At 55.3% G+C, this 25203-nt stretch overlaps 1 protein-coding gene across 5 annotated transcripts in view; it reads right to left on the bottom strand.

The window, feature by feature from the left end:
• Positions 1 to 25203, bottom strand: part of ZBTB7B (zinc finger and BTB domain containing 7B) — a 55172-nt gene that overhangs the window by 9355 nt on the left and 20614 nt on the right. Inside the window, exon 1 of one of the 5 annotated variants that reach the window (XM_077321993.1) lies at positions 21312 to 21517. The exons of the other annotated variants lie outside the window; for them this stretch is intronic. The gene's annotated coding sequence lies outside the window, so the exon portion shown is untranslated. Of the gene's footprint in view, positions 1 to 21311; positions 21518 to 25203 lie in introns of those variants that run through there. 5 annotated transcript variants of the gene reach the window in all.

The following is a 25203-nucleotide window of genomic DNA, read 5'->3' as shown; positions in this document are numbered from 1 at the left end:
CGCTCTCCCTACCCCCCCTCCAAATCTGAACAAGCCTTCTTCAGGGGAGGAGGAGGAGGAGGCAGCCGGGGACCAAAGCGGCTCTAAAGGAAGTGTAAGCACACCAACAGAACGCCGCGGCTTTGTCTCCACCGAGAGAGGAAGTCCTCTCGCCCCCATACCACGCAGAGCAGATTGGGGGCCCAGATACCAGCTTGGCTGCGGCAGATTCCTAGGAAAGATACAGCCGTTCCCTCCTGCCACCCACGGCCTTCTCCCCACCCCACACCCAAGTGGGGGGAAATGTTAGAATTTGCAAGCCTAGGGTTCGAACCCACAGCCCAATGCCGGTCCTAGAAGAAGAGTTGATTTGTGGATGTTGCTTTTCTCTGCCAGAAGGACCCTCAAAGTAGCTTCCAATCGCCTCGCCTTTCCTCTCCCCGCAACGGACACCCTGTGAAGTAGGTCGGGCCGAGAGAGCTTGGAGAGAACTGCTCAGAACAGCGCTATCAGGACTGTGACTGGCCCGACGTCACCAGCTGGCTGCGTGTGGAGGAGCCAAGAAGCAAGCCCAGCTCTCCAGCTGCCGCTCTGAACTGCGACACCAAGCATAAGAAACTCCGCTTTCCCTTGCTTGACGTGCGCAGCTTCCGTGCCCTGGCCTTCCCCTCCATCTGTCAGTGAGTCCCTGCCCCACCCCTGTGCCTGCCCACAGCAGAAATGCAGCAGGTAAGTCTTCTCCTGCAGGTCGGCTTCGCCAGCTGGATTTCCGCCCGGACACCGGCACCTCTGGCAGCTGCCGATCGCTCTCCCTCCTTAATTGTGCCACTTACGCTGACGCCAACCCACCCTGCTGTTCTCTGCAACATACAACCCTGTGGCAGACAGTGGGCTGCCGACCGAAACCAGGATCCCAAGGTCAGAACCCGCAATCAGAGACAAGGATCAGAACCAGCGGCAGCCGGTAATTTGGCAGAGGCAGAGAGAGCTGCACCGTGCTTATTAAATGGGCACAAGGCCGAGGCCCTGAGAAGCATCAGAGAAGCCATGTTGGATTCAGGCTGACACTCAGCGTCACACAGTGGCCAAAGGCCAGGCACCCTCAGGAGGACCACCGATGGGGCCAGGACTCCAGAAGCCCTCCCACTGTGACCTTCCCAGCGCCAAGAACATCAGGGAAGCCATGTTGGATCAGGCCAATGGCCCCTCCAGTCGCACACTCTGTGTCACTCAGTGATCAAGACCCAGGGGCCATCAAGAGGTCCACCAGCGGGGACAGAACTCCAGAAGTTCTCCCACTGTAGCCCCCCAAGCACCAAGAAGAGAGCGCATCACTGCCCCAGATATAAGAACATAAGAAAAGCCATGTTGGGTCAGGCCAATGGTCCACCCAGTCCAACACTCTGTGTTATACTGTGGCCAAAACCCAGGGGCCATCAGGAGGTCCACCAGCGGGGCCAGAACTCCAGAAGCCCTCCCCCTGTGCCCCCCCAAACACCAAGAATACAGAGTATTGCTGCCCTCAGAGACTTCCCTCTACCTCGTGGCGAAGAGCCACGGATGGACCTCTGCTCTCCAGTTCCCTCTTGAAGCTGCCTGTGCTTGTAAGTCACCACCCCGTCCTGCGTGTCCCTCAGCCACCCCAAAACTGAACCAGGGATGACCATCATGTCCCCCCAGCCCCTTCCAACGTACTTATTTACAGGACACTTGTACAAGGTGCAAGCCAGGGGGGCACTGATGTGCCCCATAACCAATACCCTGCCCAATGCCTTTAACTGGAGAGGCTGGGGCTCAAACCGGGGACCTTCTGCATACAAAGCAACTCCTCTACTACTGAGCCACGTCCCCCCCCCCCTTAGACGGCCCTGTCAAAACTGGTTCCTCACCTGGCCTTCGTCCCTGACCGGGGCTGTTCCCTAGCTTGGCATCCTACGTGCCAGGAGACCCGAGCGGAATTCAGGGTTCCTGAGTCTTACACCTTAGTACAATCTGTAATACTGGCGCCCAGCAGGCAGAAATCTAACAGGTAGAGCTTTTCCTCATCGGAGGTCAAGCAATGGGGAAAGGCCTCACCAGGTAGCCGCAAAACGCACATCGACCCTGCTTGGTAGGAAAGAAAACACTGGGAGACTTAGGAGGACAACGGCCTGCTAAGCTCTATAAAGTGTCCTGTCTCTCCCAGCTATTTTAGGGAGTCTTCTCCCAGAAAGGACAATCCTGAGACAACCCTTCCCCTCTTTGCTAGGGCGCTTTTAAGACCCGCACGGTTATCTTTCCCTCCTTCCCCCATCACACCGACCCTGCGAAGCAGGCCTGGCAGCTCTGGCCTCTGTGGCACGAAACACCTTTGCCCTAGATAAACTGGCTGCCCATGGGCACGCAGGGCAAAGGTGGGGGGGGGAGGCAGAGGGAAAAGAACAGCATGCCCCTTCTCGCCTGGGCACGGAGGATAGCGCTCTCTGGCCACTCCCTGCCCGCCTTGGGTGCCCGCCAGCGGAGCTGTTTGCCTTTGCAGTGGCAGGCAGGGGGGTGGGTGGGAATGGGCTCCGGCAGGGGCAGCCGCGCCCCTCTCTGCCAAGCAGGCCCAACCGGCCGGGCGAGGGGACGGGCGGGCTCCGTGGAAACTGCCAGGCGTGGCTGCGAGGGAGCACTCTGACCCGGGAGCTGGGTGCGGCCGCGTCATGACAGCTCCCCGGCCAGGGTGCCAGCTCAGCCGGAACCCGCATGGCGAGGAGCAAAGGGGCATTTCTTGGAGCCGGCTGGCTGGCAGGCTGGCTGGCTGCCTACCCGGGGGCGGCACTGGGGAAAGCCAACCGTACCGAGCTCGGGCTCTTCCCACGATGCCAGCTGGCCTGGCCTTGAGGACCGAGGCAGCCGGGCTCCTCGCCTGCCTTCTTGGCCATGCAGGGAGAGTGAAGCCAAATGCTCATCTCCCCCCCCCCCAGTGCCACCAGGGTACCATCTTTTCCAGACTGCTATAGGGAGGGAATCTCCAGTTATTTTTCAGGTTTGGGACCCCGGTTCCGATGTGCGGGCAGAGGGCCTGCTGCAAATGGCCCTTTCGTCTCTTGAAGAAGAGTTGAAGAGGGATGTAGACAAACTGGAGCGTGTCCAGAGGAGGGCAACAAAGATGGTGAGGGGTTTGGAGACCAAGACGTATGAGGAAAGGTTGGGGGAGCTTGGTCTGCTTAGCCTGGAGAGGAGACCACTGAGAGGGGATCTGATAGCCATCTTCAAGTATTTTAAAGGGTGCCATGTAAAGGATGGAGCAGAGTTATTCTCTCTTGCCCCCGAGGGACGGACCAGAACCAATGGGATGAAATTAACGCAAAGGAAATTCCGTCTAAACCTCCGGAAGACGTTCCTGACAGTTAGAGCGGTTTCTCAACAGAACAGGCTTCCTCGGGAGGTGGTGGGTTCTCCATCTCTGGAGATTTTTAAACGTAGGCTGGAGAGCCATCTGACGGAGAGGCTGATTCTGCGAAGGTTCAAGGGGGTTATGGTTGGATGAGCGATTGGGATGTGAGTGTCCTGCAGAGTGCAGGGGGTTGGACTAGATGGCCCAGGAGGTCCCTTCCAACTCTATAATTCTAGTATTCTCTGCACTAGTTCCACAACCACCGTTCCTATCTGCTGTCCGAAATTCTGGGGGAGATTGATCCCCGGATCTCTCACTCTGCCAAGGAGTCAGAAAAGTGGCTTTTCCCGGCACAGGAAACGGGGCAGGGGAAGGGAGGGGAGGAAACAGGAGCTTGACCTGTTGCGTTCTGCCTGCCGGCGTGGCTTGACAGTTCGAGGAGGGAAATGACGAAAGCGCGTGGAACACCAGGGAAGGGGGAGGTGGAAATCCTGGGTCTCGACTCCCACCTCGAGCTGGGAATAGAAACCTGGGGAGTCCTGAGATTACCCACGAGGCCTCCGCACCTGGCCTTGCGGCCCCAGGTGGAAAGCAGGAAGGGTGGTTTAGTGGCAATTAAGCCGTCAGGCCCCCTCCAGTTTACCAACCCTGACAAAACCCCGATCAGATTAGAGGCGGATTAAGGAGGAAGAGTCAAGGGCTGGGATTAGAGCAGGCAGCTTCTCCCCGGGCGAGAGGGGAAGGTGGTTTTGGCGGGGGAAGGGAGAGGGAGGGAAAGGTGCTTCAAGGCAAGGGGGGGGGGGTTGAAGACATCCTCGGGAAGGAGGCAGCATCTGCCAAGCAGAAGCCCAACAGGTTCAGCGGTCTCCAGAGAGGGGAACGAGGCCTGTCCTGCTTAAACTTGCCCTGTCCCTTAAGGGGGTGGGGGAGCCAGGAAAGGTATCGATTTGGAGCACCTCACCCCTACACCTTGTGCAGTTCCATCCCCTCTTCTTCGCAACTGGATGCCAACGAGAAAATCTCTGGGCCCATAAAGAGTGTCATTCCTTCCTGTGATCCAGCACTTGAAAATGGGGTACTGGTGCATGGCAATCTCTTATCTAGCGCCTGAAGAAGTGTGCATTCCCATGAACAGTTATACCTGGAATAAACCTTTGTTGGTCTTAAAGGGGCCACGGGACTCAAGCTTCAGTAGCCTCTTATGACACCGCTGGAGCAGGGCCGGCGACCCCCACCCCCTGCACATGCCAGCCCACCAATGGACAAAAATGGAGATGGAGCGATGCTCGCATCCCCGCCGCATGTGTGAGAGCCAGCCCGGTGCCAGCTTGGTGCAGCGGTTAAGAGCAGGGGCTTCTAACCTGGCAAGCTGGGTTTGATTCCCCACTTCTCCACCTGCAGCCAGCTGGGTGACCTTGAACCAGTCGGAGTCCTGACAGTGCTGTTCTCACTGGGCAGTGCTGCCAGAGCTCTCTCAGCCTCACCTATTTTCCAGGATGTCTGTTGTGGGGAGAGGAAGGGGAAGGCGATCGTCAGCCGCTTTGAGACTCCTTCGGGCAGGGAGAAGAAGAAGAAGAAGAGTTGGTTCTTATATCCCGCTTTTCCCTACCCGAAGGAGGCTCAAAGCGGCTTACAGTCGCCTTCCCCTTCCTCTCCCCACAACAGACACCCTGTGAGGGAGGTGAGGCTGAGAGAGCCCTGATATCACTGCCCGGTCAGAACAGTTTTATCAGTGCCATGGCGAGCCCAAGGTCACCCAGCTGGCTGCATGTGGGGGAGCGCAGAATCGAACCCGGCATGCCAGATTAGAAGTCCGCACTCCTAACCACTACACCAAACTGGCTCTCTGGGAAAAGCAGGGCATAAAAAAGCCAACTCTTCTTCTTCTACTCCTACTTCTGAAGGCCTCCCCATCCTGCTTCTCAGTGCTACACATTTCCTCTGCGCCCACGTCTCTTGTGCGCTTTCGGTGCCAAGAAGGCTGTTTGCTCTTTGGGTTAAAGTTATACTAGATCCGGGCCGCAACCGTCACCGTCGCCGGTTCAAGCCCCGTTTCCGCAATGGCAGCAGCGTTGCAAAATGCCCAGCAATGCACGGCCCAGCACACCCGTGGCCATGTGCAGGCACTGAGGGGCACTTGAAGCGAGGTCCCACCTAAAAGAGTGACTTGGTGGATGATGGAAAATGCCAGGTGCCACAAATCGCACTCCCCAAAAGCAAATGTCTGACAAGACCCCAAATACAGGTGGGGAACAAGAAAGGACAGGCGGCAGAAAAGTGGGAGCTGCGCAGCATCGAGGGTAACCCTTGCTGGGTGTACCTCCTCAACTGCCACGGCTCAAGCAGCACCCAGCACCTCACAAGGTAGGACACTGCTAGGTGCATCTTCACTGGCCATCTTCAAGCAAAGGCTGGAGACACACTTTTCTTGGATGCTTTAGGATGCTTAGGGCTGATCCTGCGTTGAGCAGGGGGTTGGACTCGATGGCCTATATGGCCCCTTCCAACTCTATGATTCTATGATCCTGCGTTGAGCAGGGGGTTGGACTAGATGGCCTGTATGGCCCCTTCCAACTCTATGATTCTGTGATTCTATGATCCTGCGTTGAGCAGGGGGTTGGACTAGATGGCCTGTATGGCCCCTTCCAACTCTATGATTCTATGATTCTATGATCCTGCGTTGAGCAGGGGGTTGGACTAGATGGCCTGTATGGCCCCTTCCAACTCTATGATTCTATGATTCTATGATCCTGCGTTGAGCAGGGGGTTGGACTCGATGGCCTGTATGGCCCCTTCCAACTCTATGATTCTGGGATTCTATGATCCTGCGTTGAGCAGGGGGTTGGACTAGATGGCCTGTGTGGCCCCTTCCAACTCTATGATTCTATGATTCTATGATCCTGCGTTGAGCAGGGGGTTGGACTAGATGGCCTGTCTGGCCCCTTCCAACTCTATGATTCTATGATCCTGCGTTGAGCAGGGGGTTGGACTCGATGGCCTGTATGGCCCCTTCCAACTCTATGATTCTGTGATTCTATGATCCTGTGTTGAGCAGGGGGTTGGACTAGATGGCCTGTGTGGCCCCTTCCAACTCTATGATTCTATGATTCTATGATCCTGCGTTGAGCAGGGGGTTGGACTAGATGGCCTGTCTGGCCCCTTCCAACTCTATGATTCTATGATCCTGCGTTGAGCAGGGGGTTGGACTAGATGGCCTGTGTGGCCCCTTCCAACTCTATGATTCTGTGATTCTATGATTCTAAACAAGCACCCCAGTAGGATTTGCTCACCGCCCTTATTCGGCTCGATCCAGTCGAAGGGAGAGGAGGACTCAGCTGTCGTTTACAAAAGAACGGAAGCGGAGATAGGGTTAGACGTTGGGAAGGCCCGCACTGCAGGGCGGTTGCTAAATCTGCTGGCTCTCGATATCTATGTCAGTATTGGTAGGGTTCTTGAGGGCGAGACGGGTGGAGGCAGAACCCGCCGATTCAGCGCAGGAGGGACGGCAGGGCCAGTGTCGATGGCAGGACGTATGGGCCACAACCAGAGGGTGGCGAGTTCCATTCCTGGCGTCTCAAGGGCCACGGACACACCGGGCTGCATATTGTGCCACTGCGGCCTACTCCCACAAGGAGAAGACGGTCCAGTTGCAGGCAGTTTCTACGATGCTGTGGGTCACGCGGTATCTAACGATGGGCGGCCACAGCCCAGGCAAAGGACCGCAGGTTGGTGGAGAGGAGAAAGACCTGGACAGTATTCTGAGTCTGCAGAACAGGGGTCCCCAACAGGGTGTCCACAGCCCCTGCCTGCACTTTCGCTGGTGTCCAATCAGTGGCTTTAGAAAGAAGGTGAAGAAGACCTTTCCCTTGCAGAGCTGCTACTGGCCAGAGGGGGAAACCTTAGGTGAGGCAGAGGTTCCCAAATTGACTCCGTGGGGGCCATGGCTATGCGGCCAAGCGCCTGCGTTGGGTGCCAAAGGCTCCGGGTTCAATTCCCGGCCCCTCTGCTTCAAAGGTCTGTGGCGGGTGGTATGGAAAAAGAGATTCCCTCGCCCGAAATTCCGGTCAGCGGCTGCTAATCAGAGCAAGTAACAGTGAGTGAGATGAACCAGTCGTCCTGATGCATTAGAGATTCTGCTGTGCAAATGTCCCTTGCCAAGAGAAGGGTTGTGGGCCCTTTGCAAGGGGAGAAGGGCAAAGCATGTGGCTCAACAGTCCAAGGTGAATTCTGGCACAGACTGGAGAGCACAACTTTAAGGGGGCTAGTTTATGGACTAACCACTATGCGGGAGAAAGAGGAGGAGGAGGAGAAGAGCTGCTTTTTGCTACCCAAAGGAGTCTCAAAGCAGCTTACAAACACCTTTCCCTTCCTCTCCCTGCAACAGTCACCCTGTGAGGGAGGTGGGGCTGAGAGAGCTCTGTGAGAAACATGACTGGCCCAAGGTCACTCAGCTGGCTGCCTGTGGAGGAGGAGTGGGGAATCCAACCTCTTCATGGACAGGGGTTCTGGGTTGGGTTTTGGCCTTTTTCTAGACGTAGAACAGGGGACACGGGGCGAGCGGGCAATCAGGAGGCAGCTGTGAATTTCCTGCATGGCGCAGGGGGTTAGACTAGATGGCCCTCAATGTCCGTTTGAGCTCTATAGTTCTATGTTAGGAAGTTTCCACTTGTCTGACACAGCATATGCAAAAAGATCTGGAAGGGGGGGGGGCAGAAAACAGCTTGGCTATTGTTGCAGCTAATCGGGCGTCACCTGTAAACTTCTTTTGTCACCTTTCGAGGTTAAGTGACGTCTACCCCTCTCCCCCCCAATGCTACAAAAGAGCAAATGTGAATCTAAAGGAGGCAAGCCCTTCTTCAGAGTGAGATTTCTGACGCCTCTCAGATAGTGACACCAAAGCCACATCTTTAGCTTGCCTCCTTCTCCCTCCTCACCCCGACCCCCCCCCCACATCGTTCACCGTGGGTGCTCTGGGTTCAGGTTCCTCTTCCTGCTTTCAGAGAAAGAGCTGCACAGTGGCAGCCAGTGGCCCAGCCACGGGGCCTACGAGAATCGCATGGCCACAGCCCCCCAAACACCGTCTAGGAGCATGATTTTAAGTCCCGGGCCGGAGGCTGTAGCAGACACACACACACATGCACACGCACCTCTCACGTCTGGCAAAAACAGTTAGTGGTCCATCCTACGTTTTGCTAGCAAAGGGACAGAGGGCAAACCCATCGCCTCCTCCATGAGGTCTGGAAACATGCTCCTCCCCAAACAGAAGTTTTTTAAAAAGTCAGAACAAGGCTTTTCTTGGATGCTTTAGGATGCTCTGGGCTGATCCCGCGTTGAGCAGGGGTTTGGACTAGATGGCCTGTATGGCCCCTTCCAACTCTATGATTCTATGATCCTGCGTTGAGCAGGGGGTTGGACTAGATGGCCTGTATGGCCCCTTCCAACTCTATGATTCTATGATTCTATGATCCTGTGTTGAGCAGGGGGTTGGACTAGATGGCCTGTATGGCCCCTTCCAACTCTATGATTCTATGATTCTATGATCCTGCTTTGAGCAGGGGGTTGGACTAGATGGCCTGTATGGCCCCTTCCAACTCTATGATTCTATGATTCTATGAAGAGCTCTCTCCGCAGCTTGGAGGCCCCTTTTCGACAGTGGGTCAGAAACACACCGAAAGTGGCACTTTCCCACCACCAAGCTGAACGCAGTGCCCACCAACGTATGGCAGGTCCTACAAGGCCTCGAGAAACCTGATTCTGCCAAGTGCCCCGGACGGCACATAATGCAGGAATTAGTCATCAAGAATCTGGCATCGTAGCTGATCTCTGGCTGACCAAGATCGGTTCCCCTCGAGAAAATGGCTACTTTGGAAGGTGGAGCCTGTGGCATTGCATCCTATCAAAGTCCCTCCCCTCCCCAGGGGCCCCACCCCGAATACCTCCGGCTTTTCCTTAAAGACAACCATGGGTGGCTGGCAGGGGAGCTGTGACTGGTTGGGGGGCTTGAATCTGCCCTACAACTTTCCAGAGATTCCTCTATGGTCTGCCACAGTCCTGATTTTCTGGTCCCCACCCCTTGTAAGTCAATATACTGCTATTTACTTTTGGGGAATGCCTTCTTGAAACATTGAGGAGGTAAGTTTTCAGAATCACCAAAAGATAGGGGTCCTCGGGCTTTTTACAGCCAATGGGCCCCTCTGGAATTCTGGCACAGAGAGGAGGGTGCAGCCACAAAATGGCTGCCATTGGAGGCGGAGCCAACAACACAGAGGACGCCTAAGCACAGGGGGAAAGAGGGAAATTATATTAAATGATACACTGGGAAAGAGGAGAGAAACAGAATGAAATCACCCCTGGGGCGGCAGCTGCCATCAAAACAATGTTATTTAAATGTGTGACTTTAATTCAGGAACGAGGACCGCTCTGACCAATTGGCTACCTGTGCCAGATTGTTCCCCCGCATCTCCAAAAGTGACACGCTGTTCTTTGTGAATGCAGAAAGATCATGGAAAACAGAGAACGGCCTGCCCACAAAGACACGGCTGACGCGGGCCTGTCCAGACTAAAGTCCTGACACCCGGCTATGAGATCGGCACAAATCCTGCAAGCTAGCGAATGAATGGGGGTGAACCCGGATGAAATCAGTTCTACCTGATATCCAGAACCGGATAAGCCCCAATGCAAGGCCTATAGGATTTGACTTGCCAGGGCAGGTGGGGAAGACAGCCAACAGAATATGAACAGGTTTTGGCAGATGTGCAGGCCTGTGGTGTAAATGGGGCAAAGTACCCCACCAAACTATTTTCCACCTGTCACGGGAACGTCAGCATTGTGCTTTCCAGGGAGATGTGACGGAGCTCTTTGAACTCTCCCCAGCTGCAAATGAGTCGATGGGAGACTTAGATATCAGTAGTCAAGCAGATTGCCCGATCTGGCTGCATAACCGTTGTACCTACTTGGCTATATATTTTTATATTATTATGTGTTTCCTGCGCCTAACTGCCATGCAATCATCTGCCCAGCTGGAGAATCAGAAGCTTGGCTGGCCCCACGCATTTCCTAAAACACTAGGAGCCCATGGGCACCGTGTTGGGGACCTCCTGAATTCGACAAGCCGCAGGTGCCACTTTTACCCTAATGTACATGTATGCATGGAAATGGGCGCATGTGCACATGACAGCTTCAATGAAGGCCCTGTCTGACCGCTCACATCCTGGTGACGCTCGTTTTCATAAACTGCTGACCCATCTTAGGGGAAATGAGTCTCTAGCGTCCCTTTGGCCAACAAACAAGCGTCTTCTTGGGCCTGAAAAGCAACAGCAGAGAAGCCTTTGCAGAGCCAACCCACAGAAAACCCCTTTAGCAACTGAACAGCTTGTGCATGTTTGGGGGGGGGGAGAATATCCCAACCACATTCCTGTTTTCACCTGTATAAGAATCAAGAAGGTCTCTGAACATGCGCAGAGGGCCCTCCCGGGACTTGTGGACTGCAACCAGCAGACCCTCAAAGCGGGTTCCGGGTCGGGCTGGGGGCAACACCCAAGCTTTCGACCGCAGACCTGACAAAATTCGGCGCCGGCTTCAGGCCGGATGCAACAACGGGGCTGAACTACCCATGCGGGGTGTGGGGGAGGGGGATTTTCCACCCCTGCAGTTGTGGGGGGAAGATCCTGACAAGATAAGGTGGAAAGGTGTGGGGGGGGGGCAGAGAAGAAAGACGAAAGACACATCTTTAGGCGCTGAGGTGGCGCATTTACTGGAAACCCAGAGCATGAAGGTGACCAGATGCAAAAGAGAACGAAACTCCAGTCGCTTGGGTCAAGAGCACGGGGGAAATTTGTCAGGCAGAGCTCAGCGCGGAGAGGAGAGCAGAGAAGCTGCCGTTACCAAATGTCCCCATTACAATTTAAACCCCGTTTCCCCCCTCCCAAAAAAGAGTTCAAGGGCAACGCCCACAGTTCTCCAACCCTTGTTTGATCCTCACAGCTAGTATAAAGATATAAAAACACCCCTGCTGGGTCAGACCAGGGAGGGTCCATCTAGTCCAGCCTCCTGCCTCACACAGGGGCCAGCCAATCCCTCTCCAGGGCCAGCAACAGGGCAGGGAGGCCGAGGCCTTCCCCTCATAAGGACACAGGAGAGCCCTGCTGGGTCAGACCAGGGAGGGTCCCTCCAGTCCAGCCTCCTGCCTCACACAGGGGCCAGCCAGTCCCTCTGCAGGGCCAGCCACAGGGCAGAGAGGCCGAGGCCTTCCCCTCATAAGGACACAGGAGAGCCCTGCTGGGTCAGACCAGGGAGGGTCCCTCCAGTCCAGCCTCCTGCCTCACCCAGGGGCCAGCCAGTCCCTCTGCAGCACCAGCAACAGGGCAGGGAGGCCGAGGCCTTCCCCTCATAAGGACACAGGAGAGACCTGCTGGGTCAGACCAGGGAGGGTCCCTCCAGTCCAGCCTCCTGCCTCACACAGGGGCCAGCCAGTCCCTCTGCAGGGCCAGCCACAGGGCAGAGAGGCCGAGGCCTTCCCCTCATAAGGACACAGGAGAGCCCTGCTGGGTCAGACCAGGGAGGGTCCCTCCAGTCCAGCCTCCTGCCTCACCCAGGGGCCAGCCAGTCCCTCTGCAGGGCCAGCAACAGGGCAGGGAGGCCGAGGCCTTCCCCTCATAAGGACACAGGAGAGACCTGCTGGGTCAGACCAGGGAGGGTCCCTCCAGTCCAGCCTCCTGCCTCACCCAGGGGCCAGCCAGTCCCTCTGCAGCACCAGCAACAGGGCAGGGAGGCCGAGGCCTTCCCCTCATAAGGACACAGGAGAGCCCTGCTGGGTCAGACCAGGGAGGGTCCCTCCAGTCCAGCCTTCTGCCTCACACAGGGGCCAGCCAGTCCCTCTGCAGGGCCAGCAACAGGGCAGGGAGGCCAAGGCCTTCCCCTCATAAGGACACAGGAGAGCCCTGCTGGGTCAGACCAGGGAGGGTCCCTCCAGTCCAGCCTCCTGCCTCACCCAGGGGCCAGCCAGTCCCTCTGCAGCACCAGCAACAGGGCAGGGAGGCCGAGGCCTTCCCCTCATAAGGACACAGGAGAGCCCTGCTGGGTCAGACCAGGGAGGGTCCCTCCAGTCCAGCCTTCTGCCTCACACAGGGGCCAGCCAGTCCCTCTGCAGGGCCAGCAACAGGGCAGGGAGGCCAAGGCCTTCCCCTCATAAGGACACAGGAGAGCCCTGCTGGGTCAGACCAGGGAGGGTCCCTCCAGTCCAGCCTCCTGCCTCACCCAGGGGCCAGCCAGTCCCTCTGCAGGGCCAGCAACAGGGCAGGGAGGCCGAGGCCTTCCCCTAATAAGGACACAGGAGAGCCCTGCTGGGTCAGACCATGGATGGTCTATCCAGTCCAGCCTCCTGCCTCACCCAGGGGCCAGCCAGTCCCTCTGCAGGGCCAGCAACAGGGCAGGGAGGCCGAGGCCTTCCCCTCATAAGGACACAGGAGAGCCCTGCTGGGTCAGACCAGGGAGGGTCCCTCCAGTCCAGCCTCCTGCCTCACCCAGGGGCCAGCCAGTCCCTCTGCAGGGCCAGCCACAGGGCAGGGAGGCCGAGGCCTTCCCCTCATAAGGACACAGGAGAGCCCTGCTGGGTCAGACCAGGGAGGGTCCCTCCAGCCCAGCCTCCTGCCTCACACAGGGGCCAGCCAGTCCCTCTGCAGGGCCAGCAACAGGGCAGGGAGGCCGAGGCCTTCCCCTCATAAGAACATCAGGAGCAACTTACAGCCTTTTTCTCATCTCGGTTTAATCCTCACAACAACCCTATAAGGTAGGCTAGCTGAGAGGACACAACAGGTTCAAGGTCGCCCAGCAAGCTGGCACAGAAGCAGCCAAAAGCATTTCATCTATGTACACCCCAGCTTTCTGTCCACTCCGATGGGCAGCAGCTCTCCAGGGTCCTTCACATCACCTTCTGCTTGGTCCAGTTTAACTGGAGATAATGGTTTGAATCAGAGACCTTCTACATGCCATTCCAGCTTTACCACTGAGTCACACACTCGCTGTGGCCCTCCAGGGTCTCACGTGAAGGCCTTTTGCATGCCCTACAGCCTGAATTAGAGCCTCTTGTGGCGCAGAGTGGTAAGGCAGCCGTCTGAAAGCTTTGCCCATGAGGCTGGGAGTTCAATCCCAGCAGCCGGCACAAGGTTGACTCAGCCTTCCCTCCTTCCGAGGTCGGTAAAATGAGTACCCAGCTTGCTGCTGGGGGGTAAACGGTCATGACTGGGGAAGGCACTGGCAAACCACCCCGTATTGAGTCTGCCATGAAAACGCTAGAGGGCGTCACCCCAAGGGTCAGACATGACTCGGTGCTTGCACAGGGGATACCTTTACCTTTACCTTTACAGCCTGAATCTTTAAGTGGAGATGCTGGGGATTGAACCGAGGACCTTCTGTACATCTCTACCCGAGTCCCTCCCTCTCAGAGTAACCTGCCTCACAGGCATCATGAGAAGAGACACCGGAACAGAGATGAACCACGTTTGGAGGACAGGTAGGATGAGCTCTCTAGAGAGCCAAATTAAACTCACTGTTTCTTCCCACCCATCCCTTCCAGGGTTTCACAGATCAAAATACAAATGCGTTTTCGGCTCCTATCAAGTAACTTGCTGCAAAGTTCACCCTTTAGCGCACGGTGATGAAAGCTCTTTCCCAGCCAAGCCGGTTCGCTCCACCCGCATTTGTTCCAGGGATTTAAAATACCCTCCGTGGACTGAAAACCACGCTCTCAAAACCTGAGCTACCTCCCAGGGTGTTAGCGACAGTTCAGAGCATACCTCGGAAGTAGAAGGCTGTCAAAGAGTGTGCAGTGTTCATGCGCGGGCCATGCGCACCAGAAACCAGACGCCCACCAGGACATATCGCTTTGAAAGAGAGTTCGGAGGTACCTTAAAGAGCAAGAAACTCACGGCGGCAGAAGCTACCGTGAGCCCGGAAAGAGAGACGCTGATCTAAGGCCAGCCTTCGAGTTTCAGCAAGAATTTGAACTCGGGACTCCCAGGTGCTTAGCTCTACCTGCTAAACCGCTGTGTCTCCTGGGTTTAAGCCAAAAGATCCGAACAATGGAATCCCACGAGGGCAAAGGGGGATCGGGAATTAAAAAGAAACAGAGACCAAGTCACACGTCCGTCTGGCGGGAGAATCCTAATAGTTGGATGCACACCACAAAACAAAATTGAGGTGCACATTAAGGCAATGCAATACAAGACTGCATCGCTAGGAGCACAGAAACAAGAGCATGGGAATTACAACAACGCTCCATCCCACAGTGGCTGGGCCGCATTCAGGATTTTGTGTCCAGTTCTGGGCGCCAAAACTTCAAGAAGGATAATAACAATCTAGAACAGGGGTAGTCAAACTGCGGCCCTCCAGATGTCCGTGGACTACAATTCCCAGGAGCCCCTGCCAGCGAATGCTGGCAGGGGCTCCTGGGAATTGTAGTCCACGGACATCTGGAGGGCCGCAGTTTGACTACCCCTGATCTAGAAGGACGACTAGGATGGTGGAGGGATTGGAACTCAGGCCTTACGAAGAGAGGTCGAGAGAGCTGGGCATGTGTCGCTTGAAGAAGAGGAGGGGAAAGGGGGATCGCCGTGTTTAACTACGGCAAAGGCCCGTTGAAGGGGGGGGGGCAACTGGTTTCCTGCAGGGTTAGAGATAGCCGTGGGTTCAAATGATGGGAAAGGAAGTTCAACTTAAAAATTGGGAAGTATTTTCTGACAGGGAGGACAGCCCGTCGATGGAATAGGCTGGCTCGGAGGGTGGTGGAGACTCCTTCATTGGACGTTTTGAGGAGGAGATTGGATGAGCCCCTGTCAGGAGGGTGTGGTTTTTAAGTCCCCAAGAAAGTGTGGGGCTGGACTAGATGGCCCTTTGGGGTCTCTTCCAGCTCCGTCTGATTCTGAAAAGAACTGCCAAGGATGAAGAAGGCTTTTATACCCCACTTTTCACTACCCTGAGGAGTCCCCAAGTGGCTCTCTATCGCCTTACCTTCCTCTCCCCACAACAGACACCCCGGGAGGTAGATAACGACAAGACAGCTCTGAGAGGACTGCTCTAGGAGAACAGCACTATCAGGGCTGTGACTAGCCCAAGTTCACGCAGCTGGCTGCACGCGGAGGAGCAGGGAATCAAACCAGATTCGAAGCTACCGCTCTTAACCACAACACCGAGATGGCACAGCCTAGGCACCGGTTACAGGCAGGTCCCTAAGCAGCCGGGCATCTTTGCCCAATGCCCATAAATCCCTCTGACGCAAGGCAGGCCCGAAGGAAAGGGACTAAGGCAGCACTCAGGAGGTGCCAGTCAGGCTGTGGGTGGGAAAGTGGCGTGCTCAGGCAGGCTCTGGGAACAGCCCCTGGTACAGAGGGCCTCTCCCCTGGGTCAGGACGACCCTGGCACAGTGCGAACTACCCAGCCCGCCAGCTAAACGGGGCTGGGAGGGGAACAAGAACGAGGGCTGCAAACCACACCGACGCCGCCTGGCTGTGCCATGGCTGCCAGCGAGTTCCCAGAGGAAGGGAGGGGCCCAGATGCCAGCCCCTTTGCAGATCGGGCCACCAGATCGGCTGTGGACAAAGATGCCGAGGAGTCTGGAAACTCGGGCTCACCGAATTTCACACACCAGTTCAAAAGCGTATTGGCTTAAAAATTAATGCCATACAGAGGGGTAGGGGGGGCTGCTGGGTGGAGAAAACCTCATCAGCCAAGGCAGACAGAAGAGGGGGGAAACAAGAAGAAGAGTTGGGTTTTATGCCCCGCTTTTCACAAAGCGCCTTCTGCTTCCCGTAGCAGACCCCCGAGGAGGTAGGTGGGACTGAGAGAGCTCAGGCAGAACTGTTCTCTGAGAACAGCTCTAACAGGATTGTGACCAGCCCAAGGTTACCCAGCTGGTAGAGGAGTGGGGAATCAAACCCAGGTCACTGGATTAGTAGACGAAACTCCTAACCATACGCCATGCTGGCTCAACCCAAAAAGCTCCCAATGTGCATCAAAAGCTCCAACAAACTAAAAAAAATGAAATCTTTATTATATAGGCAGCGCTTACAGAATTAATAACAGGGGTCTGAGTGTCAGGCTCACCAATTGGCAGACATTCCAGGTGGGTGAATCTGAGCCGAGAACCACGTAAAACCAGACCCATTTTTGGCTTCCGTGGCCGAATATAGTCCATTTCGATTTTAATAATGGGGTTTCTCATCCCCCCTAGCAGGGCCTCATGGGAACTGTAGCCGCAGTTTGGCCACTCGTGCAAGGGTAGCCAAACTGCGGCCCTCCAGATGTCCATGGACTACAATTCCCATGAGCCCCTGCCAGCATTCGCTGGCAGGGGCTCATGGGAATCGTAGTCCATGGACATCTGGAGGGCTGCAGTTTGAGTACCCCTGGTCTACGGCAACGTGAAACAGCGTGGGAACAGCACGAGAAATGGGCTAATACAAACACACACGCCTGTGGAATGCAGAAGAGTCACATGTTACTAGTCCTCAGCGTTACTGGGGGGGGACAACTGACTCCCTTCTGGCTTCTCCTGCTCTTCTCCTCCTCCTCCTCCTCATTATCCACTGTGGGATCTGCCTGACTCGACGCCCTATAGGAACACCGCCTCTCCCATCTGAAATGGCCCCAGACCAGGCTGCCTCCTCTGCCCAGTGGCACAGGAACAGCCCAGCACAGAATGGATTCCATACCATGGCAGAACTGCAGATAGAATCATAGAACCATAGAGTTGGAAGGGGCCATACAGGCCATCTAGTTCAACCCCCTGCTCAACACAGGATCATAGAATCATAGAGTTGGAAGGGGTCACACAGGCCATCTAGTCCAACCCCCACAACACCCCCACAACACCTCAGGAGTGGTGTTCTCTGAAACGTGACACAGGCGTTCCTGTTTGCAAGACAGCTTTTTAAAAATAAAGTTGTTTGGGGGGGGGGGGGAATGCTCAAAGACGGAATGCTCAAAAACAAAGAGTTTTGCTCTTTCTTGACTGGAAAGAGCACCTTGAAGCTCTACGATTCAAGGGCGGGTTTCCGGAGTGATGGGAACCCTGCTTGACATGGGTAGAGAGCCCAAAGAGGCGCAGGGTGCGTCGGCCACAGGGGGCCGCTGGGTCCTGACCCGAACGAGATCAGGCGACACAGAATCTGGTCCAAGCAGCAGCCCGTGAACTGGCAGCCACTTAAAAACTGGCTTGCAATCCCTCCACTCTGTTTCATCTATCTTCTATCCAGTAGATTTCACTGCCCCTTTCTCCCTCCCCCCCCCCGAATCCAGCATCCCTATAAAAGTTAGCTTTGTTTAAACCAGGGGTAGTCAAACTGTGGCCCTCCAGATGTCGCGTTCGCTGGGGCTCATGGGAATTGTAGTCCATGGACATCTGGAGGGCCACAGTTTGACTACCCCTGATTTAAACACCTGAAAGAGGTTACCTTCTAGATTATAAAGGTACCTGTCTTCAAAAGACCCAATTTCCCTGTATTTCATAAACCAAGGCCCATAGGATTGGAAGGAGATAAGGCTAACGCAGGGACTCGTGCAGAGACGTGATGGAAAGCCTCGTTTGAGGGGAAAAGACTTGATGCTCCACAGAAGAGATGGGGCAGACTTGTGCCTTGATGTATCCATTTGCTAGGAGCTATCGAAGACTGGCAGAGTCTGGCAGAAGCTAATTGGAAGGACTCAAGCGTGCAGCAGGGGGAATCGTGCAGAGTGGCAGCAGGCAGGCTCTTTCTCGGCACTGTGAGCTCACAAGCGCCTAGAATTATTTCTCATATTGGCGGACTCAGAGAGAGTTTGGAACAAAAGAGCGCACCCCTTGTTCAAACAGGAAAATGCCTGCTTGTTTAAAAAAAAAACCTTAAAAAAACCTCTTTGCTTTCTATAAGCCTCAACAGAGAGAAGCAGATGACTTCAAGGTACCCCATCATCATGAATAGTTTTGCCAAAGTGGAGAGGGACCCCAGGCTTTTAGAAGAAGAAGGAGGAGGAGAAGGAGAGGGAGAGGGAGAGGGAGAGGGAGAGGGAGAGGGAGAGGGAGAGGGAGAGGGAGAGGGAGAGGGAGAGGGAGAGGGAGAGGGAGAGGGAGAGGGAGAGGGAGAAGGAGAAGGAGGAGGAGGAGGAGGAGGAGGAGGAGGAGGAGGAGGAGAAGGAGAAGGAGAAGGAGAAGGAGAAGGAGGAGGAGGAGGAGGAGGAGGAGGAGGAGGAGGAGGAGGAGGAGGAGGAGGAGGAGAAGGAGAAGGAGAAGGAGAAGGAGAAGGAGAAGGAGGAGGAGAAGAAGAAGAAGAAGAAGAAGGAGAAGGAGAAAGAGAAGGAGAAGAAGGAGAAGAGTTGGTTCTTATATGCCGCTTTTCCCTACCCGAAGGAGGCTCAAAGCGGCTTACAATCGCCTTCCCTTTCCTCTCCCCACAACAGACACCCTGTGAGGGAGGGGAGGCTGAGAGAGCCCTGATATCACTGCCCGGTCAGAACAGTTTTATCAGCTCCGTGGCGAGCCCAAGGTCACCCAGCTGGTTGCATGTGGGGGAGCGCAGAATCGAACCTGGCATGCCAGATTACAAGTCCGCACTCCTAACCACTACACCAATCTGGCTATAGTAGGTGTGCAGACAACGGATTTTGAACAATCCATGTCTCCTAAAACACATTCATCATGCCTTCTAACCTCAGCCTGATGGGAAAGGTTGTTACTGGCCACTCGAGCTACGTTAAACCTCCATAGACTGAGGCAGTCTAGCTCAAAATACCAGACGACAAGAGCAAACCAGCAGGGGAAGGCCTCTGTGCAAATTTCCCAGAGGAACCCTCGATCTAATTCAGAAGGTTCATCGAACGGGCGACATTTCCCTTCTGGTACAACCCGGCAAGGGTTCCGGCTATCTTGGGGTTACTTTGTCCTGCTAAATTATTTTTGGCACATGGATGCATGGCTAATCTGGGGCTCAAGATTTCAGAGAGGGGAGCTGGTCGAGCGGGGTCCCATTTGTGGGGCTGTGTGGAGCAAGACTTTGTGGGGCAGTTGCCATGGCCTGCCAGCGTTTGGGGGGGGGAGGAAAAACCTCCTTTCCCTCCATCATCCCAAAAGCCAACAGCAAACCCTACCTAGAACACTTCGCTAAATCATTCCAGCTTTTGACGGGACGGTCCTGACGGCTCCTGGCCAATCTATCTATCCAGTCGATTAGGATCCTGCTCCTCCTCCAAGGAAGGTTCTCCGTTCCGTTTTACCTTCAAAACAGCCCTGTGCTGCAGGTGAGGCAGAGATTGACAGCCACCAAGCAACCTTCACGGCAGAGGAGAGATTTGAACTTGGATCTACTGTATCCTGCTTGGGCATTCTAGATGTGGGAGGAAAGAGACGGAGCCACAATCCAGGACGTTCCTGATCCAAATTCGCTAAAATGGGCTTGAGCCAGGGGTAGTCAAACTGCGGCCCTCCAGATGTCCATGGACTACAATTCCCAGGAGCCCCTGCCAGCATTCGCTGGCAGGGGCTCCTGGGAATTGTAGTCCATGGACATCTGGAGGGCCGCAGTTTGACTACCCCTGGTTGAGCAAATCACTTGTTCTCAGCTTTGTCCCCTTTTCTCCTACCCATCTGCAATACAAATTTAATATTATAATAATAATAATCTGGATTCTGCGATCTGTCTTTTGCCGAAGCCTGGAGCGCTGGAGAGGGAAGGAGGTTTGGGAAGACAGGGAGAGCCACATGGGGTTCATGGCAGAGGCAGATGTGAAAACACAAATGGCCAAAAAGCCCCTCCAGGTTTGCTTGTTTCTCCTGAACTCGCTGAGGACTAGGAACATGTGGGTGTTCTTAATTCCAAATTAGATGCTGGCATTTTTAGCAGCCATACCAGTTCAGAGCTATAAAACCTGAGCTTTGACACTGCCCCTGGGACGACCACACCTGTTGCCTGGTTCTTGCTTGATGCCCGCCGTTAAGCAAAGGTGAATCTTTATAGGCTGCAGAGGGGAAGCAAGAGTTGGCGTTTCGGGTACGAAAAAAGCAAAGTGGGAGGGAAGGAAAACTACCAGCCATACCTAGAGACTGGACGGACTTTCAGGAGAGAACCTCAGCGTGGGCTTCTGCGAACCATCCTGTTTTCTTTAAAGATAAGCACGGTCGGAAACCGTATGATGCAAACCAGAGAGGGATCACCAAACAGAGGGACGGAAAGCCGGTCGCCTCTTAACCACGCCTTGGAAAGAATAGGCAAAGCTGTTCTTCCTGACCTGGGTGGACCAATCTCTTATAGAGATAGAATCATAGATTTGGAAGGGACCTCCTGGGTCATCTAGTCCAACCCCCTGCACGATGCACGACACTCAAATCCCAATTGCTCATCTACTGTCACCTGCCACCCCTTTGCCTTCACAGAATCTCTTCGTGTCTCAGAAGCTTAGCAGGGCCAGCCTCGGTCAGCATCTGGATGGGGGACCCTCCAGGAAGTTCAGCATCGGCCTGCCAAGGGAGGCAACGGCCAACCACCTCTGCTATTTTGCCTCGAGATCCTCACGGCTACAGTTTCCTGTCCCAGGAAAGGGGAAACGCATCAGGCTTGGACAAGAATCCCACATGCTGGATCTCGAGATTGCTTAATCGGTAGGAAACCGTGCACACATACCCCCTTCAAACCCCAAGCCCGACTACGGGGGCAGAAAGGCCTTGCCAGGCAGCCTCAGGGACCTGGCCGCGCCACGGTGCCAGCAAAGGGTGATCGCCGGCTGAACATCGGCCTCGGAAACGGGGGGTGCCCTTTGCGCCAAGCCACCCGGGGACGGCCCGTACCTGAGCTCAGGGCCTCTTCCTCGGCTGCCTTTCACGCGGGCACGAATCCCTGGCACAGGTGACCTCGCTCGGCACGGCCACTTGGCAGGATGTCCCCCACCCCCAGGCCTCACCCCGAATATGCTGTGCCCCCCCATTTGTCGTAGGTGCCCCCAAGGTTACCTCACTTCCCCTCTGCCTGCCTCTGCTCCCCGTCGAGCGCCGCAGATCTGAAAGCAGCCTGGCACCCGGACGCCTCGCTCTCTGAGTGCAGATTCCCACCTCAAAAGCGGGCGACGCCCACACCCCGGGTCACGCTGCACCCTGCCCTCCGTGCGCCTCTCCGCCACCCCCCTCTTGGCCGTGCTCTCTGCTGGGACTGGAGGGCCCTCGTTCCACCCTCCCCGCGGGAGATAAGCTCCTGGGCTTCCCTTGGAAAAGGCCAAGGCTGGTGACGGTTTATCTGGAGGTTGCACACCGCTGGGGAAGGCCTTGCCTCCGAGCCAGATACACGGACGGACAGGGTTTGCAGCAAGGAGGGAGGGAGGGAGGGATCGAAACAGCCAGATCTGAGCAAGCAGCTTGGTGCTGTGCCTCCAACAGCCACCCTCTGAAACAAGAGCTTCCACGTTCAGATGCAGTGTACCATCCGAAGCAGAGCTTCCACGTTCAGAGGCACCGTACCGGATGTGGGGAGGATGGTGAGGCCGAGAGGGGCGGTCCTATAAATCAGGGGTCGTCAACCTGTGGTCCTTCAGATGTTCATGGACTAGAATTCCCATGAGCCCCTGCTGGGGCTCATGGGAATTGTAGTCCACGAACATCTGGAGGACCACAGGTTGACTGCCCCTGCTATAAATCCAATAACAAGTGAAAAGCGTGGCTACGTCTCTGCTCATGAGCTTCCAACTGGAACAAAGTGATGACACCAGTCCTGTCACTTGCCGCTTGCAGCAGGTGCACTGCCTCTGAATATGGAGGCTCCACGAGGTAGCTGTATTTGTTATTTGCTCTTACCTGCCCCCTGCATCTGGTATACTGTCTTTAATCATGGAGGTTCCGCGATGCAGTGGTCATCGCTTTTTGCCAGATCTAAGCCCCCACTCTTGTTCCAAAGCTCAGGATTTTCAGCCTGGGAGCGCACAAGGATGAACCTCATTTACTTATGTGATCCTTTTAAAACAACATTAAGGTGTTTTACCTGTTTCAGTGGGTTGAGTTGAAAAATCTCCCCCTCCCCACACACACACTACATTTAGGGACAAGGGACAGCCCAAAAGAGCTGAAATTGCTGGGGAATTTTCTTAAGTGCCCATTCCAAAGAAAGGACCACGGAGCATGCGCAGAGTGCTCTTCCAAGATTCCAAACCTCACTGTCCAAAAGTGTTCCAGGAGCCCCAACAGAGCTGGGCTCAAAAGCTGAATCTCAGCCGCTCGCTGTGGATTCTTTGTTCTCCCAGCCGCACAGCCCCAGGCCTGGCCTTGGCAGGAACTCAGCTTGGATATCGCCTAGGCCTGGCGTCTCCAACCATTCTGAGTCCGCGGGCACAGTGGGCATTCCGACACGGCATAGTGAGTGGAGCAACAAAATGGCTGCCACGGGAGGCGGAGCCAGCCGCAAAATGATCTCCGCAGCTGAGCTTCCGCCACGTGGCACAGATCCTTGTCCTGCGGTGGCAGCCGCTACCTAAGCGACATTTCCGAAAAAATCTGCACAGTCAACCAAAGCTCCAACAGTCAGTCAGAAACCTTGCTGGACAAAAGCCCCGCCCACTCTCTAACGCGCTTGGTGGACACCCCAGAAGGTGTTAGTCAGTGACATGGCGCTCACAGGCACCACATCGGGGACCTCGGACCCAAGAGACCCAATCTGCTCAGCAATGTCGCTTGAACAAGCAAGGAAGTGGTCAAGGGCAGGGAGAAGCCTGCCACCCACCCACCTGCCCAGCCAGTGTCAGCCGAGTGGCCGGGAGTAGCTGAGTGGCCGGGAGCAGTGGGTTGTACCCTCCTTTCTTCTCTTCGTGCCCCAGTTCTCCAAACCGGATTGTGTCACCCCACCAGGGCTGGGCCAGGGTTAGCATGCCCTGACCTGCTTGGGTAAGTGGCCCGGCAAGGCGGGCGCTGCCACGGCCGTGCCGGACCACGCCCCATGAGAAGTCACTCCCCGAAAGTGCCAGCCTGACGCAACCAGCGAGCAGGAGCTGCCGGGCTTCGCCGCCTGGCCCCGCAATCCCTCGCCGTGATCTGAATCGATGAGGGTACAGCCGTGGCAAGGCCCCAGCTGGCACCCGCAGGGCCAAGCCCCAAAACCTACCGGGGCCAAGGGGGTGGAATTGCAAGGAAGCCGGGCGACGCCAGCGAGAAAGGGCAGAATTTCAGGCCCGTCTGCTTGTCTTAAGAACTGCAACAACCCAACAAAAACTGGGGTTGACAGTAAATGGGAAATCCCAGAAATCTCAAGGAGCTCGTTGTCGCTTCCTTCCCTGAACCACCGAGCAGGCTGGGTGCAGCTCGAAAAAGTCCCATACGATGTACTAAAATTAGTTCCCTTTTTAGAGAATTCTCCCAAGTCGATTTTTTAAATTTATTCCCTGGAAGAAGTTGATAATATTATATTCGTCCTGTTGGGTCCGCTGTAGAATCCGCCCTGCGAAAACAGGGGGCTACGAGGCCCACGTTTGGACTTCAACTGGGCCTAACCTGTTGGACTTTTGCCTGATTTTTTTTTTGTATTACACCTGTTGCATTACTGTAGACAGCAGGGGTAGTCAAACTGCGGCCCTCCAGATGTCCATGGACTACAATTCCCATGAGCCCCTGCCAGCATTTGCTGGCAGGGGCTCATGGGAATTGTAGTCCATGGACATCTGGAGGGCCGCAGTTTGACTACCCCTGGTATACAGAGTTATAGCATTGCATGGCTATTACTCATGACTGTCTTGATGATGCTTTATAAGGGGACTATTTTTGCACTTTTGGAGGCATTCTTTCAAGGTCTCTGCAGAAGCGGGTGTGTGCCCACAAAAGCTGGAACCCCAAATAAAACTGCGCTGGTCTTAAAGGTGTCACCAGACTCTGCTGTTTCCGGAAATGCTACGTTCGCATCACAACCTCCGGCACGGTGAGACAGATTCAGCCTGGTAGTCAGCATGGTATTGTGGTTAAGCGCAGCAGCCTCTCATCTGGAGAATCGGGTTTGATGCCCCACTCCTCCTCCCTATGCAGCCAGCTGGGTGACCTTGGGCCAGTCGCAGTCCAGATAGAGCAGTTCTCTCGGAGCCCTCTCAGCTCCACCTATCTCGCAGGGGGCGTCTGTTGTGGGGGACAGAAAGGGAAGGGAAGCCGTTTGAGACTCCTTTGGAGAGTCAAACGTCTCCCCTTCTTCTCCCCACAACAAACACCCTGCGAGGTTGGTGCGACTGAAAGAGCTCTGAGGGCACAGTGCCTGGCCCCAGGTCACCCAGCCCCAGAGGAGCACGCCTGGCCTTGACCAGACCCAAGGCCTTTTCCACCCCTGCTCCAGCCTGGTAGAACAATTTGCCAGCTGAGATCCGGGCCCTTTTTGGTGTTCTGAAGGGCCTGCAAAACAGCACTCTTCCGCCGGGAATACGATGGAGGCCAAGCACTCAGTGGTATCTCAGTGAGCCTCCTGCCTCCCTCCACTCCCCCTCTCTCCCATCTAAGCTGGGGTGAAACTCTGATTCCTCCACTCCCACACCTTGTTGGGCTTTGTTTTAATGTGGCATTAAACAGGCTGCTTTAAATGCAAACGGTTTCATCTTGTACGAGGTTTTATCTGTTGTGAGCCTCCCCGAGACTTCCGCTAGAGAGGGGGGGCCCAGAAATAAAAATGGGAAAAGGAGGAGGAGGAGGAGGAACCGGGAATCAGAAATCGACTGCAGCCAAAATCCGACTATATTCCAAGCATTTTTGAGCATGTGAAGAGTGCTTTAACTGTCCTTGCCTCTGTGCGCTTAGGGGAGTTTTGGTTCCAGCGATTTTATCTTTATCTTCATCATCATCTATCCCAGGGGTAGTCAAACTGCGGCCCTCCAGATGTCCATGGATTACAATT

Source organism: Paroedura picta, chromosome 1 (genome assembly GCF_049243985.1).
Source record: "Paroedura picta isolate Pp20150507F chromosome 1, Ppicta_v3.0, whole genome shotgun sequence".
Classification (NCBI taxonomy): Eukaryota; Metazoa; Chordata; class Lepidosauria; order Squamata; family Gekkonidae; genus Paroedura; species Paroedura picta.
Note: the sequence above shows the minus strand (reverse complement) of the source record. Positions and strands in the feature narration are given on the sequence as shown.